This window comes from Emys orbicularis, chromosome 7 (genome assembly GCF_028017835.1).
Source record: "Emys orbicularis isolate rEmyOrb1 chromosome 7, rEmyOrb1.hap1, whole genome shotgun sequence".
NCBI classification, from domain to species: Eukaryota; Metazoa; Chordata; order Testudines; family Emydidae; genus Emys; species Emys orbicularis.
Window position 1 is genome coordinate 2,069,550 of NC_088689.1, and position 21,974 is coordinate 2,091,523.

Below are 21,974 nucleotides of genomic sequence, written 5' to 3' on the forward strand. Positions count from 1 at the left end.
AACTGCATGGTTGGTTGCTACACACTAGCCTGGCTGCCTGTGTGAAGGTTTTCGGATGCAGTGCTGAGACTTGCACTGTACTGCAGTAGACGTGCTGAAAGATTGTGCGTTGGCGTGAGAAATGACAGAAATTCTGACTATCCCCCTGATCCTGATCCTGCTACAGGGTCTGCACTGAGCCAGGACTCCTGGGCTCTGTCTCTGGGAGGGGAGTGGGGTTCAGTGGTTAGAGCAGGGGGCTGGGAGGGGAGCCAGGACTCCTGGGCTCTGTCTCTGGGAGGGGAATGGGGTTCAGTGGTTAGAGCAGGGGGCTGGGAGGGGAGCCAGGACTCCTGGGCTCTGTCTCTGGGAGGGGAGTGGGGTTCAGTGGTTAGAGCAGGGGGCTGGGAGGGGAGCCAGGACTCCTGGGCTCTGTCTCTGGGAGGGGAGTGGGGTTCAGTGGTTAGAGCAGGGGGCTGGGAGGGGAGCCAGGACTCCTGGGCTCTGTCTCTGGGAGGGGAGTGGGGTTCAGTGGTTAGAGCAGGGGGCTGGGAGGGGAGCCAGGACTCCTGGGCTGCCCTGGGGTAAATAGGACTGCCCCCGCGGTGCTGCTGCAGCAATGGTCCGGGGAAGCCAACCCCCGCCCCCTCGAAAATAGACGAGCGCTAGGACCCGGCGGCACGCGGGAGGAGGCGGGACTGAAGGGCTCCCGCAGAGCGCACGCGCAGTGGGGCGGAGAGGCCGGTGGCGCCTGCGCGTTGCGGGCTGTGAGCCGCTCGCCCTACGGTAGGTGCAGGGGGCCCCGGCGTCTCCCTGGCCCCTCGGTCCCGCCCCCGCCCGCTGGACCCCCGTCGCCATGGTGCCGTGGGGGTCCCGCCCCGCCCCCGAGCCAGCAGTGTCTGTACTGTGGGGGCGGGGCGGGGCGGGGTCTGGGGGCTCTGCCCTGCGGGGGTGTGTGTGTGTCTGGCTGGGAGGGGTCTGGGGGTTCTGCGCTCAGGTGGTTGGCTAGGGGCTTTGCCCGGTGGGGGTGGTTGGCTGGGGGGGGCTCTGCCCGGTGGGGGTGGTTGGCTGGGGGGGGGGGCTAGGGGCTCTGCCTGGTGGGGGTGGTTGGCTGGGGGGGGGCTCTGCCCGGTGGGGGTGGTTGGCTGGGGGGCTAGGGGCTCTGCCTGGTGGGGGTGGTTGGCTGGGGGGGGGGCTAGGGGCTCTGCCCGGTGGGGGTGGTTGGCTGGGGGGGGGGCTAGGGGCTCTGCCCGGTGGGGGTGGTTGGGTGGGGGGGGGGGCTAGGGGCTCTGCCCGGTGGGGGTGGTTGGGTGGGGGGGGGGCTAGGGGCTCTGCCCGGTGGGGGTGGTTGGCTGGGGGGGCTCTGCCCGGTGGGGTTTGGGGACTCTGTCATGCACAGTGAGGGAGAGGCTCCTGGATCCAACTCTCCTCCCTTGGGGTCCATGCCCCTCACTGGCTGTGGTTGCCCAGCACGGCCTGAGCTGGAGCAACCCACCCTTACTGCTGCGGTTACCCTGTGCCACCGGACATGCCAGGACGCAGAGCTCCATTCCCGGGAGTTTCATCACAGTAGGGTCCCCGCGGGTGTGTTCTCCCCTGGGACCGCATGAGTGTGAGGGTGCACCCCCTTCGTGTCCTAGGGGTGTACCGTCCCCTTGGGTTGCTGCCGGAGGCCAGGGTTCACCCCAGTTGGATTCTTGTGGGTGTACCACTGCCAGTGGCAGACGTTATTTGGGGATGGACCAAGTACTGATTTTGCCCCCTCAAGGATTGAACTCACAACTCTGGGTTTAGCAGGCCAATGCTCAAACCACTGAGCTATCCCTTCCCCCCTAAAGGGAAATCATGCCTCACCAATCTACTAGAATTCTTTGAGGGGGTCAACAACCATGTGGACAAGGGTGATCCAGTGGATATAGTGTACTTTGTCAAAGGCTTTCTGAAAATCAAGGTCCCCACCAAAGGTTCTTAAGCCAAGTAAGCTGTCATGGGATAAGAGGGACAGGCCTCTCATGGATTGGTCACTGGTTAAAAGATAGGAAACAAAGGGTAGGAATAAATGCTCAGTTTTCAGACTGGAGAGAGGTAAATAGTGGTGTAGCTCGAGCCCCGCCAGCCCTTGTCCCCCACCCCCCCGCAAATATAAGTAAAACTATGCCTATGCCCAAGCCCTTCCTCCCCCCCCAGCCTGGAGTCCCTTGCTCCCTGCCCCGCCCACTGGGCACTGGGCCCTGGGTGGCCTCAGCAAGAGGATGTTGTGAAGGCCAAGACTATAACAGGGTTCAAAAAAGAACTGGATAAGTTCCTGGAGGACAGGTCCATCAATGGCTATTAGGATGGGCAGGAACGGTATCCCTAGCCTCTTTGCCAGAAGCTGGGAATGGGCGACAGGGAATGGATCACTTAATAATTCCCTTTTCTGTTCATTCCCTCTAGGGCACCTGGCATTGGCCAGTGTTGGAAGACAGGATATTGGGCTAGATGGACCTTTGGTCTGATCCAGTATGGCCGTTCTTATACCTGTCATTCATCTGATAGGTGTATGGACAGAAACTTAAAGTATGATAGATAGATTCCCCCCCAAGTTACGTGGAGCTTGTAAAACAATTGCTTTTTGCTATGAAGTATTGTATAGCAAATGTCCTGTGGACAGAAATGTTTTAATATGAGCACTGTAGTTCACTAGTATTTGTAATACCGTATTTACAAAAAAGTGACCTGTCACAGACGTGTTCTGGTGTTGCTGGCAGAGGGGGCTGTGCCAGAGTGTCTCAGTGGCTTCTTCTAATGTGGCCTTGGCTGGTTCCTTAAAACTTGATTAGCATAAAATATTAGTTTTACAGTATGTAGTCTTCAGAGGGGTAGCCGTGGTAGTCTGTATCAGTAAAAACAACGAGGAGTCCTTGTGGCACCTTAGAGACTAACAAATTTATTTGGGCATAAGCTTTTGTGGGATATAACCCACTTCATCAGATGCTTGGAGTGGAAAATACAGTAAGCAGGTATAAATATACAGCACATGAAAAGATGGGAGTTGCCTTACCAAGCAGTCAGTGCTAATGAGGCCAATTCAATCAAAGTGGATGTGGCCCATTCCCAGCAGTTGACAAGAAGGTGTGAGTATCAACAGAGGGAAAATTATTTTTTGTAATGACCCAGCCACTCCCAGTCTTTATTCAGGCCTAATTTGATGGTGTCCAGTTTGCAAATTAATTCCAGTTCTGCAGTTTCTTGTTGGAGTCTGTTTTTGAAGTTTTTTTGTTGAAGAATGGCGACTTTTAAGTCTGTTATTGAGTGTACAGGGAGATTGAAGTGCTCTCCTACTGGTTTTTAAATGTTACAATTCTTGATGTCTGATTTGTGTCCATTTATTCTTTTGCATAGAGACTCTCCAGTTTGGCCAATGTACATGGCAAAGGGGCATTGCTGGCACATGATGGCATGTATCACATTGGTAGATGTGCACGTGAACGAGCCCCTGATGGTGTGGCTGATGTGGTCAGGTCCTATGATGATGTCCCTTGAATAGATATGCGGACAGAGTTGGCAATGGGGTTTGTTGCAGAGGTTCGTTCCTGGGTTTGTGTTTCTGTTGTGTGGTGTGTAGTTGCTTGTGAGTATTTGCTTCAGTATATACCCCCGATACTTGAGTATATCGTCTGTTTTCCTCTAATTACTGGTTGCGCCTTTCTTGGATTAATCACAAGATCACTATTGTGAATAGTGTGTTGGCTGTATTGCCATAGTGCCTCAGTCAGGGATCAGGGGCCCCACTATGCTAGATGTTGTACAAATATAACACAGACGTTTCCCAAGGTCTTTACAATCTAAGGCAAGAGACAATGGTGTGAATACAACAAACAAAGGGGGGAGGGCAGGAGCACAAAGTAAGAAGATTAAGATCAGCCTGATAGGCAGTAGTCACAGCATACCAGCTGTTTAGGGTGTTGTAGGCATCATGGCAGAGGACAGTTTTAAGGAGGGATTTGAAAGAGGACAAAGAAATGGTTTTATAGATGTTTATGCACGCCCCTTCCATACAGAAGGGGCAGTATGGGAGAAAGAGCAAAAGGTACTCACGGGAAATTTGACAAATGGACAATCAAGACTGACTTCATTGCCCGATCGGGGGGTGGGAGTTGTCTTCTTGATAGCCTGCGAGAGGTAATGGCTTGGGCTGGGATAGCCTGCATGGGTCCTGAAAAGGACAGACCACTACTTTGTGCTTGATGCACTGGAGAAGGGGGAGCCAGTGAAGGGATGCGAAGAGTGGGACAATGTGGCTGTGGTGTGGAGGCAGGAAAATGATCTTTGCAGCAGCATTTTGAACACATGTAAGTGGGCCTGGGTGACATTTGTCAAGTCCAGAGAGGAGGTAGCTGCAGCGGTTGATGTGCGGGATGATGAGGGCCTGACTGAGCATTTTATCTGCTCAAACACAGAGGAAAGGCTGGATCTTACAGCGGTTGTGCAGGAAGAAATGGCTTGAATTTGTGGGTCTAGTATGAATATTTTTCTTTCTTTCTTTCTTTGCTTCCTATAGTGGGGTGTGACGGGAGGAAGTATAGTCACATCTACACCAGCTCATTTGTTCTTCAGCAATGGTGTGAGCTCCAGGTTAGGCCAGACAGAGGCATTTTACCACAGCTCTGAGGGCGTTAGATGATACATTGACGAGCATCCAGTCTACACTAGAGTTGATGCTGCTGCAGCTGTACTGCTGATGAAAAATGGATAGGAAATTTTCTAGTGTAGACAAGGGCTATAAGTGAGAGACCAGCCCAGACATTTTCTTGTCAACGAGTCAAACTAGAAAGGTGATTTGCTTTTTGTGTAGAATATGGCATGGGAGGATTTGGGCAACTCCTGCTGGAAGTACAGTCTCGGCTGTCATATAAGCCCAAACTTTGAGGGGTCCTCTTTTTATTTTTATTGTTGGCGCTGTGCTATTGGTGTGGTGGGCATTTTACAGATGCGTAGGAAGACAAGATCCTGTTCTGAGCAGTTTTCATTCCAATAGACAAAGTACAAATAAAGGTTATAAGTGAAGTTAGCCAAAATGAAGGATTTCTGATTTGCAGGAAATGTAACATTTTCCAAAGTTGGTTTTGTTGTGAATGAGAGTGAATCCAAACTTTAGTGAAATTTCCCATGAACTGGAATCCCCCCCCCCCCCCCACTTCATTTCAGAAACACTGAGGTGTTCACGAAAGGAAGTCTGCTCCCCTGGCTGGAGAGCTGCCGAATGAAATCGATGTTCTTGTCAGTTTCAGAGCTGCTAAGAGCAGCCAGGAAGCTGACAGAAATGTCAGTTCCACCTAGCAGTTGTGGGGGCTCCCAAGGTCTGTGTCTTTGGGAAGTGCCCCGAGCTGCAGACCCTGGGAGCTCGTCCTAGGCTCCTGGCTCAGTGGCAGGGAGCCTGGAATGGCAAGTCCTGTGTCTCTCCAGCTTCCCGGACTTTTGGGGGGAGGCAGAGAACGGGGGCTGTTCAGCTCCTGGTGCTGGCGGGGAGGCCGAGCACCCAGGCATTGTGCCTTGGCAGCCCTCCGGAAAAGGTTTTCTCCATTTCCATAGTAAAAAGTGAAGCTGACAAGCGCCTGCCGTCCGACTGGCCTGCTAGTCCAAGCATAGGAAGCAGGCTTGAAAAAGATGCAGGGATGTGAGCCAGAGAAGATGGCAGGATTCAGTAAGGTTGGAGCTGGCAGAGTATAGAGCACAAAGGGCTTGTGGTGGGAAACCGAGGCAGAGAGGCAGGTGGCCATGGCACGGCACTGTATAGAGTCCGGGATGTGAGGTGCAGATTTTGAACTGGATGTGGAAGAAGAGAAGAATCCCTCCCCTGGCGCCAGGTCTGAGGAGAGGCGATTGGCGTGGTTAGGGGGGAGAGGGTTTTAGCTGCAGCACCCTGAATGGATCATTGAGGGGAGAGATGACAGGCCAGGAAGGAAGGGGTGTGGGTAAAGGTTACAATGACAAGCGTTATGCTTGTGGGGATAGAGAGGAAGTGGCACATGCTGGAGATGCTATAGAGGCAGAAGTGTCAGGATTTGACGAGAATTTGGATGTGAGCAAGGAAGATTAAAGAGGAGTCAAAGATGACCCCAAGGTTACAGGCTTGAGTGAGCTGAGGTCACTGTCCACAGGGTGGGGAAGAAAGGGAAGGATTGGAGGGAAGCCAAGGGGAGCTGAGCTTGATGAGAGACAGGAAAGGAGATGTTGTGAAGACCGGTGATGGAGCGAGGGAGAGATGGGTTTGATTTACTGTCATAAGCTGGTATTGGAGGTCATGGGAACAGGCAAGCTCACCTGAAGAGAAGGAGGCCCCTGGACTTACAGAAGGGATCAGTGACCTTGAGGGCAGTTGTGGCAGAGTGGATGGAAGCTGGATTAGAGAAAGTTTGGGTAGTGGGGAGTCGTTGAAAAGTCAGGTCGTATCCAGAGAAGGCTATTTTTTTTTTTAAGGATAAATGAGACAACGGTACGTTGGAAAGAGGATGAAAAGGAGCTTGAGGAGAGAGAATGGCAGATGACGAGGGGCTAGGAAGGCGAGGAAGTCCGAGGGGCAGGTTAAGGGGTTAGGCTCGCAGGGGTTCCCAAACTGTGTTGTGTGTCACACTGGTGGTGTGTGGGCGTGTTCCATCCATTCGTCTGAGCATTTTTAAGAAGATCGTACGTGACCCAATAAAGTTTGGGAGCCACTGGGCTGAAGGGGAGGGAAGAGGGCGAAGGATGATGATGATGATGAGGAGGACCTCCCTCATAACTTTTAGCTCAGTGATTAGGGCACTTTTCAGGGATGTGGGAGACCCAGGTTCAGTTCCCCCTCTGCCTGAGGGGTAGAAGGGATTTGAACAGGGAACTGCCTCTAACCACAGGGCTGTGATCACCGCTACTGGATCGGGCCCCGCATATGACTTAGGCAGCCGAACCCCTATCTTCCCCTGGTTTGTGAATCACTCTGGGGCTGAGGTGGGTGTGCTGATGCCTTGATGGAGGCAGCAGTGTGCATGCAGAGGCAGAAATGTGGCTGCCTAGGGAACTTTTATTGCAGAAACGAAGGCGTTTAGGTGCCTACAGGGGTCAGAGCGAGTTCTGTGAATCGCAGAGGAGTCGAAAGCTGGGATTTAAGCGTCTAAGTACTTCTGTGCCTTGAGGCCTAAGAGCCCAAGGTCACTCAGGAAAGCTGTGGCAGAGCAGAGAAATGAACTCGGGTCTCCCAAGTCCCAGGCTAGCGCCCAGTGTTCCTCTCCATATTGGTATCAGAACTGAGAGGAGGAGAAGAACGTTGACAATTAAGCAGTGGTAGGTAGGGAGAGCTCCTGCTGAATATTGTTAAACTTGGTCTTGCGGATTGAGCACAGGACTGGGAGCCAGGAAATCTTCAGTTATAATTTAGGCTCTACTGACTTAGCTGTGTCTCCTTGGGAAACTCATGTCACACACCCTATGCCTCAGTTTCCCCATCTGCAAATGGAGATGTGCCTATCTGCTGCTGCCACCTTCTTCTCCCCCATATTACATCAACTGGGATCGGTTCATAAGAACGGCCACACCGGGTTAGACCAAAGGTCCATCTAGCCCAGTATCCTGTATTCCGACAGTGGCCAATGCCAGGTGCCCCAGAGGGAATGAACAGAGCAGGGAATCATCCAGTGATCCATCCCCCGTCACCCATTCCCAGCTTCTGGCAAACGGAGGCTAGGGACACCATCCCTGCCCATCCTGGCTAATAGCCATATCCTTCTATTTTGAACCCTGTTATAGCCTTGGCCTTCACAACATCCTCTGGCAAAGAGTTCCACAGGTTGACTGTGCATTGTGTGAAAAAATACTTTCTTGTGTTTGTTTTAAACCTGCTGTCTGTTAATTTCATTTGGTGACCTCTAGTTCTTGTGTTATGAGAAGGAGTAAATAACACCTCCCTATTTACTTTCTCCACACCAGTCATGATTTTATAGACCTCAATCATATCCCTCCTTAGTCGTCTCTTTTCCAAGCTGAAAAGCCCCCGTCTTTTTAATCTCTCCTCATACGGCAGCCATTCCATACCCCTAATCATTTTTGTTGCCCTTTTCTGAACCTTTTCCAATTCCAATATATCTTTTTTGAGATGTGGCAACCACATCTGCACGCAGTATTCAAGATGTGGACATACCATGGATTTATATAGAGGCTTTATGATATTTTCTGTCTTATGATCTATCCCTTTCTTGATGATTCCCAACATTCTGTTCACTTTTTTGACTGCTGCTACACATTGAGTGGATGTTTTCAGAGAACTATCCACAATGACTCCAACATCTCTCTCTTGAGTGGTAACAGCTAATTTAGATCCCATCATTTAATATGTATAGTTGGGATTATGTTTTCCAATATGCATTACTTTGCATTTATCAACATTGAATTTAATCTGCCATTTTGTTGCCCCGTCACAGAGTTTTGTGAGATCCCTTTATAGCTCTTCGCAGTCTGCTTTGGACGTAACTATCTTGAGTAGTTTTGTATCATCTGCAAATTTTGCCACCTCACTGTTTACTCCTTTTTCCAGATCATTTATGAATATGTTAAATAGGACTGGTCCCGGTACAGACCCTGGGGGACACCACTATTTACCTCTCTCCATTCTGAAAACTGACCATTTATTCCTACCCTTTGTTTCCTATATTTTAACCAGTTACTGACCCACCAGAAAACCTTCCCTGTTATCCCATGACTCCTTACTTTAAGAGCCTTTTGCTGAGGGACCTTGTCAAAGGCTTTCTGAAACTCTAAATACACTATATCCACTGGATCCCCCTTGTCCACATGCTTGTTGACCCCCCTCAAAGAATTCTAGTAGATTGGTGAGGCATGATTTCCCTTTATAAAAAACATGTTGACTCTTCTCCAACAAATCCTGTTCATTTATGTGTCTGACAATTTTGTTCTTTACTATAGTTTCAATCAATTTGCCCGGTACTGCTGGGATCACCTCTGGAACCTTTTTAAAAAATTGGTGTCACATTAGCTATCCTCCAGTCATCTGGTACAGAAGCTGATTTAAATGACAGGTTACATACCACAGTTAGTAGTTCTGCAATTTCACATTTGAGTTCCTTCAGAACTCTTGGGTGATACCATCTGGTTCTGGTGACTTATTACTGTTTAGTTTATCAATTTGTTCCAAAACCTCCTCTAATGATACCTCAGTCTGGGACAGTTCCTCAGATTTGTCATCTGAAAAGAATGGCTCACTATGGAGAATCTCCCTCACATCCTCAGCCGTGAAGACCGATGCAAACAATTCATTTAGTTTCTCCGCAATGGCTTTATCGTCCTTGAGAGCACCTTTAGCATCTCGATCGTCTAGTGGCCCCACTGGTTGTTTGTTTTTGAGTCTTTGGCTAGCTGTTCTTTTTTTTTTTTTTGGCCTTCCTAATTATATTTTTATACTTCACTTGCCACAGTTTATGCTCCTTTCTATTTTCCTCACTAGGATTTAACTTCCACTTTTTAAAGGATGCCTTTTTGTCTTTCACTGCTTCTTTTACTTTGTTGTTTAGCCACGGTGGCACTTTTTTGGTTCTTTTACTATGTTTTTTAATTTGGGGGATACATTTAAGTTGAGCCTCTATTATGGTGTCTATAAACAGTTTCCATGCAGCTTGCAAGGATTTCACTTTTGGCGCTGTTCCTTTTAACTTCTGTTTAACTAACTTCCTCATTTTTTTTGTAGTTCCCCTTTCTGAAATTAAATGCTACAGTGTTGGGCTGCTGTGGTGTTTTCTCCACCACAGGGATGTTAAATTTAATTATATTATGGTCACTATTACCAAGCGGTCCAGCTATATTCACCTCTTGGACCAGATCCTGTGCTCCACTTAGGACTAAATCAAGAATTGCCTCTCCTCTTGTGGGCTCCAGGACTAGCTGCTCCAAGAAGCAGTCATTTAAGGTGTCAGCTGTTGTCGTGAAAGTATCTGCTGTCTTTGTCCGAAGCAGCACTAGGGTTCACCTGCTTTCCATCCTTTTTGGTGCAATCCATCCATCCCTTCCTCTGCTTTCGTCAGGGTCTGTTTCCTACCACCCTCTCCTGCCATGCTGTCTTCACCAGGTCCCCTTTGTTCATCCTCTGCGTGTGTCTGAACCAGCAAAGTCATGCTTCCTAGATTCTGTTGGCCACATCACGGACTTTGACTTCCATCCTAATGCTTTCATTTCAAAATCTCTCTCTCAGTGGAACCCCTCTTATGGCACCAAGACATTTCATCTCACACACCTGTAGGCATTGAACCTGGTGTCTCTTTATCGCCCTGCTTCTGCACTGTCCAGTATTGTGGCGTGCACCGTTGCTCTACATCAGAGGTCGGCAACCTTTGGCATGCGGCTTGCGAGGGTAAGCACCCTGGCGGGCCGGGCCGGTTTGTTTACCTGCCGTGTCTGCAGGTTCGGCCGATCGCGGCTCCCACTGGCTTATCCTGGCGAGCCGCGTGCCAAAGGTTGCTGACCCCTGTTCTAAATAGTTGGGCTCCTAGTCTCAGTGGCCTGCACTAGTCGTACGCAACCCCTGAGATGTTATTCCACACTCTTCCAGCACCCCCCAATCTAGACTGTGTCTCACGTTCAAGCTTGCCATCTTCTGTCACCCAGTCAATGTGATCGTTCTTGGGGTACCCAGGACTTTGCGTCACCTTGTTACCTCTTGCCTCCAGTGCGAGGGAGGCTTTCTTGGGCTTAACTCGGTGTCAGCTTCCTGACACCATAAGCCTGTCAAACACCCCCCCCCCCCCCCTGATAAACTTCTCTGGGCTAGGCCAGCCTGCCCTATGCCTTGCAGGTTAACAAAATTTACATCCCAGTCCCTGAGCCCCTTTGAAGGGTTCCTCTCTGATAGCCAGCCCCGACACTGGCTACTCACAGAATTACCAAGTTCGCTGATTCCACTCCGGATCAGCACTTAGCTTAACCACAGCACTGAGACATATTTATGGCGAAAACAAGAATAAGTTTATCATGAAATATTCAAGTCGTAGTGAATGCGAATATTGGAATCAAATGGTTACATATAAAACAAAATCATAACATGCTTTCTAGAGACGGAGCTTAACAGGTTAACCTCCTGTCTAAAGAAGTTTTCTCTCTCACCCAATGTCTTCTGCAGCTTTTCAACCAAAGTTGGCTGAGATCCTGTTTTCACGAATGTAAATGCATTGCTTATTTACTTCCTAGGTGCAGGACGGTGGGTGTCGTCTTTGCCTCATAGATATATTGTTAAGCTTATTGTCAAACCGCCTGTGGTGTGTTTTGCCTGTGTGCTCCTGCCTTGTTGACTTCACATCTTTCTGCTAACTTCTGACTTTGTATATAAACGGACATCCGTAGTGTTAGCTTACAACGCTTGATTTACATTCTGACCGAGGGATCCGTATCTGACCTCCTGTTTGGAGGAAAACTTATTTTTCTTTGATACAGACTTAAAACCATATATTTAGTTTTTAAACATAATGCCTTACATCGGGGTGGGCAACCTATGGCACGCGTGCCAAAGGCGGCACGCAAACTGATTTTCAGTGGCACTCACACTGCCCGGGTCCTGGCCACCGGTCCGGGGGGCTCTGCATTTTAATTTAATTTTAAATGAAGCTTCTTAAACATTTTAAAAACCTTATTTACTCTACATACAACAATAGTTTAGTTCTATATTATAGACTTGTAGAAAGAGACCTTCTAAAAATGTTAAAATGTATGACTGGCACGCGAAACCTTACATTAGAGTGAATAAATGAAGACTCGGTGCACCACTTAGAATCATAGAATATCAGGGTTGGAAGGGACCTCAGGAGGTCATCTAGTCCAACCTCCTGCTCAAAGCAGGACCAATTCCCAACTAAATCATCCCAGCCAGGGCTTTGTCAAGCAGGGCCTTAAAAACCTCCAAGGAAGGAGACTCCACCACCTCCCTAGGTAACGCATTCCAGTGCTTCACCACCCTCCTAGTGAAATAGTGTTTCCTAATATCCAACCTAGACCTCCCCCACTGCAACTTGAGACCATTGCTCCTTGTTCTGTCATCTGCCACCACTGAGAACAGTCTAGATCCATCCTCTTTGGAACCCCCTTTCAGGTAGTTGAAAGCAGCTATCAAATCCCCCCTCATTCTTCTCTTCTGGAGACTAAACAATCCCAGTTCCCTCAGCCTCTCCTCATAAGTCATGTGCTCCAGACCCCTAATCATTTTTGTTGCCCTCCACTGGACTCTTTCCAATATTTCCACATCCTTCTTGTAGTGTGGGGCCCAAAACTGGACACAGTACTCCAGATGAGGCCTCACCAATGTCGCATAAAGGGGAACGATCACGTCCCTCGATCTGCTGGCAATGCCCCTACTTATACAGCCCAAAATGCCATTAGCCTTCTTGGCAACAAGAGCACACTGTTGACTCATATCCAGCTTCTCGTCCACTGTGACCCCTAGGTCCTTTTCTGCAGAACTGCTACCTAGCCATTCGGTCCCTAGTCTGTAGCAGTGCATAGGATTCTTCCGTCCTAAGTGCAGGACTCTGCACTTGTCCTTGTTGAACCTCATCAGGTTTCTTTTGGCCCAATCCTCCAATTTGTCTAGGTCCCTCTGCATCTGATCCCTACCCTCCAGGGTATCTACCACGCCTCCCAGTTTAGTGTCATCTGCAAACTTGCTGAGAGTGCAGTCCACACCATCCTCCAGATCATTAATAAAGATATTAAACAACACCGGCCCCAGGACCGACCCTTGGGGCACTCCGCTTGAAACCGGCTGCCAACTAGACATGGAGCCATTGATCACTACCCGTTGAGCCCGACGATCTAGCCAGCTTTCTATCCACCTTACAGTCCATTCATCCAGCCCATACTTCTTTAACTTGGTGGCAAGAATACTGTGGGAGACCGTATCAAAAGCTTTCTGAAAGGTTGCCGACCCCTGCCTTACATAGTGTCTGTACATACATTTCACAACAATATTAATGACCAGTGTGACCCCAACTTCCTTTAAGACCTCACATGATGTTCTTTGATGAGCTGGAATGTACTGTGACGAAGTGGGACTATTCTTAATGTTTCCTCTGAATACTGTGTGGGTGCCTCAGTTTCCCCTATGCATTTCTTAAGTCTCCAGTGTGCATAAATGGCTGACACTCTGTCTCCTTGCAACAAATGGCTGGTGCCCTTCCCCCCTGCAAGGGATTAGCTAAAGGTGAGCAAAGAGATCAGGTGACCCCGGGAAAGAGACAAAGGCCAGAAAGGAGGGGATTTCAGTTTGGAGCTGGCTGGGGACAGGAAGTGAGGGCAGACGGGGTTGTCTGGCTCGCTGGGCCCCAGAATGGACCCGGCTGAGGGGTCCTGTTCGCTGTACCTACAAGCTCTGTTTTAGACCATCTTCCTGTTATCTAATAAACCTCTGTTTCACTGGCTGGCTAAAAGTCACGTCTGACTGCGAAGTGGGGGTGCAGGACCCTCCATCTAGTAATGGATGAGTACTATTATCAGGACTCTTTTCCTTCAAATATATATTTAAAAAACTCCTTATTGTCCTTTATTCTGCTGGCCACTGATTTCTACTTGTCTCTTGGCTTCCCTTATCAATTTTCTACAATGCCTAACTTCTGTTTTATATTCATTAGTATCAACTTCTGCTTTCTTCCATTTCTTATATATTATTTTTTATTTTTTTACAGCTACCTTCGCTTCCCCTCTAACCCAGGTTGTTTTTTTAACCAGCACAGACTTTTTCCTCAATTGTGGGAGAGTGGCTTTTTCTTCATCTAGTAAGGTGTTCTTAAATAATTCCCAGTTACAGGTCTGTCTCATCTTACGCGCATTTAACATGCGCAAATTCAGCTTTATATGGTTGGCAAAAACAAAACAAAAAAAGAGAGAAAAATAACAATTTAAATACTGTACCTGTCTGTTTTTTTTTGTTTTGTTTTGCCGACGACTTTCAGTGTGCCACTGTAGGGGGCGGAGGAGGGGAGCAGCTGCGCCCTGCTGGGAGCGGGCTGCGCGCTCCGTCTGCCCCAGCCGGTGCCAGGTCTGCAGCAAACCCGGCAGCCCGCGTCCTTCCCTCCCTGCCGACCGACGACTTTCAATTCACCTGCAGGCAGGAGCGGCACGGAGCCCTCCCGGCAGGCGGCGCGGCGGGAGGGGCCGAGTGGCGAGCGCCCCGGCTGAAGGAAGCCCTGGCCACCCCCCTTCTCTCTCTCCCCCCTGCTAGCCGGGGCGCGCACTCTGCTGCCCAGGGCATGTCTGCAGTGCAGGGAGTCCTGCTAGCCAGAGTACAGCCGCTGCCCACCCAGAGGCTCGCCAGCGCGGCCGGGGGAGGCAGCCGTGAGCTGCCAAGTGGCATCGAAAGTTTGCACCCTGGTTTTTTTTTTTTGTGTTTTGTTTTTTTGGTTTGCCGCTCCGGACGCTCTGCACCCTGTTTTGTTGTTGTTGTTGCTTCGCCGCTCCGGCTGCCCCTTTTTTTTTTTTTTTTTTTGCTTGGGGCGGCAAAAAAGCCAGAGCCGGCCTTGCCTGTAGTGCGGGCGATTCCGCCCGCCATTACACTCCATGTAATTCTGACTATACGCGATTTTCACTTTACGCGCTGACTGCGGAACGTAACCCCAGCGTAAGATGAGATAGACCTGTATTCATGTTTTTCCGATTATATTCTTCCTCCCAGCTAATTTGGCTCATAATTGTTTTCAGCTTTGTGAAATTGACCATATTAAAGAACTGTGTGTGTGTGTGTATATTGCTTGTCTGGACTTTATTCTGCTTGCACATTATAAGTGTGATCAAGTCATGATCATTCGTACCTAAGCTCCCATTAATTTTCAGTTATGTGATCACTTCTGGGATCATCCAGGGCCTAATTTGTAGATAGTGGCATTGCACAGGTGTCACTGTGAGCGTAATTTAGCCTGCAGAATCTTTATTATAGGTCATGACTTGCGCAGTGAAAAGAATCCAGCCTCACAGACCGGGGGGGGGGGCGAGCGTGAAGGGCCATGGGTTAGGAAAAACATTGTTTTACTTGCAAACTGGGCACATTTGCAATGGAATCATTGCGAGATGACAGATGTGGAGCCTCACAATGGGACCTTGACAAAGTCAGTTTTCATGACAGCTCTGTGCTTCATAATGCAGGGGCTAGTTTTGTATTTGCACAACTGCAAAATAAGTTTAGTAAAAAACCCTGGTTGGTATGGGCCTAGCAGTCAGTGCTTGGTGCTAGGAGCATTCGCTAGTCTTGAAATCATTTGTATGGGTGAGCCTAGCCTTTCTCGCAGTGCCAAGTTGAAAGACATTGGACTTTAAAGCAAGTATCAACTAAGTCCACGTTTTTTAGTGTATTTGTTGCCATTGAATATTAACTCCATAAAACAAGTCCTGGGTTTTGGACTAATGTAGATTTCATACCCTGCAGTGCCTTTTTCCTGCTCTGAAGAACAGTGTGACGCTGCAGTGGTGAACAAGAATGTGGTTATTGAGCATTGCATGCTAAAAAAATTGCAATGGTTTATTTCTAGGACTGTGTACTGGGATGTGTGTGTGTGTGATTGCTCACAAACACGAAAATATTCAGGTTTATTAGACAAGGAAACAAAATGCAAAGCAATGCTAATGCAACGTTCACATTGAGATGTACATACCAAAGTCTGGAAATTCAAAGATCTGGATCGACCAGTAACCACATGTTGGATACATGGAGTTTAGAGTTGTTATAGTTAAAACCATATACAGTAATATGATTTTTGCCATTACAAGAGACGTACTGTATACAATAAAACAAAGTATGTATTTGCGAGGGGGCTGCATTACGGCTGTTGTGGAAATCGTAGCTTTAGCTGGCCAGGTTTGTGTGATCAAAGCCCCAGCCTTAGCATTGTTAAGGTTTATGCTTGCAATTTCTGTGGGTATTTTAGTGACAAGTTAATAATAGTGTGTTCATTTGAACGTCACATGTTTGGTTTGCGGAACTCTGCTGTGGATTCTAAAATGAAATGAGCGGTAGATGTGCTAAGCATGCCTTGTGCTTGGCTGCACATTCAGTGCCCGATCATGCTGAGCCCAGGATTGGCAGTAGGTACTTTGTGGTGTAGACAAGGCTTTTCTGCATGAACACTTACCTACCATGGCTTTTGTGTCTCCACTTTCATGATGCCATGTCTCTTTAGTCCCAGATGAAGTGTCCTGAATCTTCCGCTGTGCAGAGAAGTGGCTGGTGTTGCAGCTCTCTCAGCTCTGTGGGGTAGCTCTCCTGGCACTCAGCTGCTACTGCTGCCTGTTAATAGAATTGTCCTTATGAACCCAAGAGTATGAAAACATGTTGATGCCTTTACATCAGTAATCTGTTTGAAGGAGTAGCTCTGTTAACTACAGCCAGTTAGTCCCATTGTTTATAAAGTCTGCTAATTCAGCATGTCTAGCATGTATAAAAGTTTTCAACAACAAGATTATAGGAATATTCAATATTTTCTGCAGGTGCTTAGAAAGTCCCCAGTAGCTAAATGCAGCTTTTAATTTCTAAAATTTCTATTTCTTGCTGCTAGATGCATCATATAATTGCATAAAATGAAAACAAAAACCCATTAGCGCTGGCTGATCGTCCTAGGTCATGAAACCAGGTGCTTTGGAATGAAAGGAGAGTTGAACTTTTCTCTTCTGGTTCCTCCGCATGCTCATTTGTAGTCCCCGGAATAACAAATTCTAAACAAAGGCATTATTTAATTGTTGCCTCTAGCAATCTTCTGTGTGTGCTTTCCCTGTAACTTAGGTTAAGAGATGCCAAATCCCAATCCTTATCTTGACAAAGACTTGGAGTTTTACATGATCTCGTCTTTCTGGTGCTAGCCTGGCAGCAAGCACTTGTTTCGCATGGCGTTTAGAATCTGCTGTCTTTCTAGACATGCGAGAAAAGTGCTAAAACATATTGCACCTCTCACAGCATTTTTGGTCTGCATCATGCACATGGAGTGTATTGATTCTCCTCCTCCCGCCCCCTCCTTAATTTGGTGCAAGAACACAGACCCAGGAGCACTGCAAATTAGTTTATTAGCATTGACATTGAGATTCATTAGCTGTAATCCAATTAGAAGCACACTGACAGATGTGTTTGTGCACTGGGGCTGTGTGCTGTTTTGGATACAGAAACATGTGATTCCAGTTGGAGATCTTGTTTTGGGTAATCTCATGCAAGATCTGTATCGCCAGGCTCAGAATGGCATCAGTTTTGATTTGCTTGCTAATAGAAACCTTTCTGTTTCCAATTATTTTTCCTGATTGGGGAGACATCTTATTTCCCATGACACAGTTAAAAAGAAATGGAGAGTCTCGAGGAGGGAAGCCATCAAGATGATTTAACAATGTTTTCTTTCTAGTTTGTTTTACTTAAACTTCCCCCAGATCTTAATTGGATGGAGGGCCTGCCAGGCTATAAAAGTGCTGGTCCAATAGCTGTAAGATGTGGTTCAGTAATTACAATACTGTGAAAAGAACAGGAGTACTTGTGGCACCTTAGAGACTAACAAATTTATTAGAGCATAAGCTTTCGTGGGCTACAGCCCACTTCTTCGGATGCATATGACATGATTCACAGTGCTGTGAGGCACTCCAAGCCCTGTGTCGGTAGCAAATGAAATCCAAATCTCTGTTCTGAAATGGACACCCATTAGTCATTGAAATCTGCTCTTTGAGGGAATGGTAGCTTGCCCTTTGAACATACCGTGGAAGGAGTCTTGGAAAAGAGATGACTAAGGGGAGATATGATAGAGGTCTATAAAATCATGACTGGTGTGGAGAAAGTAAATAAGGAAGTGTTATTTACACCTTATAACACAAAAACTAGGGGCCACCAAATGAAATTAATAGGCAGCAGGTTTAAAACAAACAAAAGGAAGTATTTTTTCACACAACGCACAGTCAACCTGTGGAACTCCTTGCCAGAGGATGTTGTGAAGGCCAAGGCTATAACAGGGTTCAAAAAAGAACTAGATAAATTCATGGAGGATAGGTCCATCAACGGCTATTAGCCAGGATGGGCAGGGATGGTGTCCCTAGCCTCTGTTTGCCAGAAGCTGGGAATGGGCGACACGGGATGGATCACTTGATGATTCCCTGTTCTGTTCATTCCCTCTGGGGCACCTGGCATTGGCCGCTGTCGGCAGACAGGATACTGGGCTAGATGGACCCTTGGTCTGACCCAGTCTGGTCGTTTTCATGTTCTTGAGGAGTCCAGGCATTCTGCTTTGGAAGCTGAATTCCACAGCTGTCTCTCTCCATGACTGCAGACTTGGGAAGCTCAAGGGGCACCAGAAATGTACTGCAGTGCACTTACCTCTGTGTGCATAATTTATCATTGCTGACTTAGCTGCTGCAAGCGCCTGCCCTTCTTTTCCTGGAGGCTGCTTCAGCTCTAATCTGTACTGTCGGGTGAGTTGCCTGTGCAAGCAGTGGAGTTCTGTAAAACCCCCCTTGGTGGTATGGGGAGAGTGGCAGAGAGTTCAGGAGGACACGTGGGGTTTGAGCGAGGCGAGGTACTCCATTCCCTCCATGCGCCGGTGTGATGCGTAGAGAAGGTTAGGCGGTTGCTAAAACGTTTTAGCGTTTGCTTGGGAAATGTTTATCATATGGAGCGATGTAAATAGGTAATTTGGAATAAATATCATATACTGTGTAGCATCAAAATTACTGTATTGATTGCAACATTAGACGCAGGCCTGTGAGTACCTCGGAAGGTTCAGGGATCGAACGCCCAGGCCTTGTGACACGTTTAACAATCGCAGAGCACACGTCACTAGAGCAGGGCAATAATTGTTTCTTTATACAACAGTCAAGCTGGCCCAACACGACTACCAACAGTGAATAAGGGGCAAATCATCGTTGTGAGGAAGAACCAGAACAATGAAATAGAAAATTATTAATGTAAGAAACTGTGATGTTTCCTGGGGATACCCAGGAGTGTGAGGCATCTTGCTACGCCCTGCCCTTAGCGTGAGGTCTGTGCCTGCCGTGTGTCAGCTCCCTGACTCCACTGGCCACGGTCAACACAAGCACTCCCCTCTTAACCTACCAGGCTCTGCTGTCCCTCTGCAGGTTAGCGATAGGCACGCCCCAACCTCCGAATGTCCAGCCCCTGGTCTGCTGAACACTCTCAGATTTGCTGCTCGCCAAGGAACAGTATCCACCCCCCCTTACTAGTTACACCTGAGACCGCAGCGCCACTTACCACACAGCACTTGGGTATGTTTATCGTGAAAACAAGCAAAAGCTTATTTAATATAGAGTAGGGATTCAAATGAAAAGTAGAAATATTGGAAACAAATGGTTACATGTAAAATAAAAACAGCATTCTAGAACCTAGACTGACTGACTGTTAACTCTTATATGGCAATGCTCAGCCCAAATCCTTCCAGTTTATTACAGCCAAGCTTGGCTGTGATCTTCCATTCATGAGACACTGTCCTCTGGTCTCCTCAGTGGAAAGATGCGGGGGGTACCTCTCCCCCCAAATATACTCTTAACAATCCATTGTCTTCATTGCTAACCAGGATCTCCCCTGCAGGTTGTTTTTCCCTGTGCCTCTTTCTTGTCCATTTCACAATCTCTTGCTTAGCATCCAGCTCAGACTGTAGACAGGCTTCCAGTGTGGAGTGGATGATACACAACACACATGACCAGTGAGTGAGAGAGAGAGAGAAGCATTTATCCCCGTCTGGTGACCTTCCTTAACTCTCAGACCTTAAGAACATAATTTTCAGTACGGATACACAATTCCTTAAACAATATCCATCCGCACGTTTCACAGTGATTATGCAACCAGTGGGCTATTGGCTCTTCATGGAGACCTCACGTGCCACCTTTTGATAAACTTAATATGCATACATCTGACCTAGGGGATCCCTGTGAAACTCTATGCACCCCCTATGCCCTCTACCATAGAATCGTAGAAGATTAGGGTTGGAAGAGACCTCAGGAGGTCATCTAGTCCAACCCCCTGCTCAAAGCAGGACCAACGCCAACTAAATCATCCCAGCCAGGGCTTTGTCAAGCTGGGCATTCAAAACCCCTAAGGAAGGAGATTCCACCACCTCCCTAGGTAACCCATTCCAGCGCTTCACCACCCTCCTACTGAAATAGTTTTTCCTAATATCCAACCTAGACCTCCATCACTGCAACTTGAGACCATTGCTGCTTGTTCTGTCATTTGCCACCACTGAGAACAGCCGAGCTCCATCCTCTCAGGTAGTTGAAGGCTGCTATCAAATCCCTCTTCTCTTCTCTTCTCTTCTCTTCTCAATAAGCCCAGTTCCCTCAGCCTCTCCTCACAAGTCATCTTCCCCAGCCCCCTAATAATTTTCGTTGCCCTCCACTGGACTCGCTCCAATTTGTCCACATCCTTTCTATAGTGGGGGGCCCAAAACTGGACGCAATACTCCAGATGTGGCCTCACCAATGTCGAATAGAGGGGAATGATCACGTCTCTCGATCTGCTGGCAATGCCCCTACTTATACAGCCCAAAATGCCGTTAGCCTTCTTGGCAACAAGGGCACACTGTCGACTCCTATCCAGCTTCTCGTCCACTGTAACCCCTAGGTCCTTTTCTGCAGAACTGCCGCTTAGCCAGTCGTTCCCCAGCCTGTAGCAGGGCATGGGATTCTTCCGTCCTAAGTGCAGGACTCTGCACTTGTCCTTGTTGAACCTCATCAGATTTCTTTTGGCCCAATCCTCCAATTTGTCTAGGTCACTCTGGACCCTATCCCTACCCTCCAGCGTATCTACCTCTCCCCCCAGCTTAGTGTCATCCGCGAACTTGCTGAGGGTGGACTCTGCTTGATACCGGCTGCCAACTAGACATTGAGCCGTTGATCGCTACCTGTTGAGCCTGACGATCTAGCCAGCTTTCTGGCCACCTTAGAGTCCATTCATCCAATCCATACTTCTTTAACTTGCTGGCAAGAATACTGCGTTGACACAAGCGGTTCCTGGGTTATAGAGATCCTGTTATAATTTTGGAAAATAAATTCCTTTTGTTCTGAGAAAGGGTCCACTCTAATACTTAATGTTGTTAGGTATTTGTGACCATCAGTTGTCAGGCATCTTGCAACCTGCCTAGCTTCTGGGTACAAGGAGAGAATTTCCATTCACAGCATTGTCTCTTTCCTAACAGCTCATTAGAAACTTAGGCCCCGATCCTGTAATTGGGCCTCTTGGGGCAGAACTGTGTGCTTCTGTGAAGCCCCAATGACCCAGTGAAAAATCCTGAATACACTAGCATTTGATATGGGGGGCAAATCCTTGCAGCCCTTGCACAAGTGGGCGAGCATTTTGCATTGGATTTTGGTCAGGATCTCAGCGGAGTAATGCACTATAATGTTTGCCACCCACTTTTCCAGGGAAGAAATACAAAATAATACATGCCGTAGAGCAGGTTGATCAGCACTTCTTTGCTTTCCTTCTCCCACCATAAGAACAAAGGGATATTGAAGCAAATTGGTAGGCAGCAGGTTGAAATCCGATAAAAGGAATTACTTTTTCTCTCAGTCTGTGGAACTGATTGCCATAAGATGTCACTGAGACCAAGCGTTTAGCAAGATTATAGTAAGGACTTCTTTAAAAAAAACAAAAAGTTGGAAGGTACATAAGCTCTCCTGCCCCAGGCCACAAACCAACCACTGACTGACGGGTTAGGACGAAACTTTCCCTATAAGCAGGCTATTCCATATCTATTCTGCAGGGTTTGTTGCACCTTCCTCTGAAGCAATCTGATGCTGGAAACGGAAATAGGATCTGGCTAGCTGGACGGTTGGTCTGATTCAGTGTCTGGTGTGGCAATTAACCCCCCCACTTCCTGCATGTTAGTGGCTGTTAATATGTTACTCTAGGGTACAGAGATATCAGGGCTATGGCAGACAGAACACTTTGGGAAAAACATCCATGCAGGGACCATCTCTTTGTTTGGATAGTACCTAGCACAATGGGGTCCCGGCCGTGACTA

General features: G+C 48.0%; 1 protein-coding gene across 1 annotated transcript in view; it reads left to right on the forward strand.

Annotated features, from left to right (window-relative positions):
- Positions 1-738: 738 nt before the first annotated feature.
- The window catches only part of ARMH3 (armadillo like helical domain containing 3), a 171,885-nt gene continuing 150,649 nt past the window's right edge, over positions 739-21,974 (forward strand). Inside the window, exon 1 of the mRNA XM_065408100.1 lies at positions 739-765. The gene's annotated coding sequence lies outside the window, so the exon portion shown is untranslated. The remainder of the gene's footprint in view (positions 766-21,974) is intronic.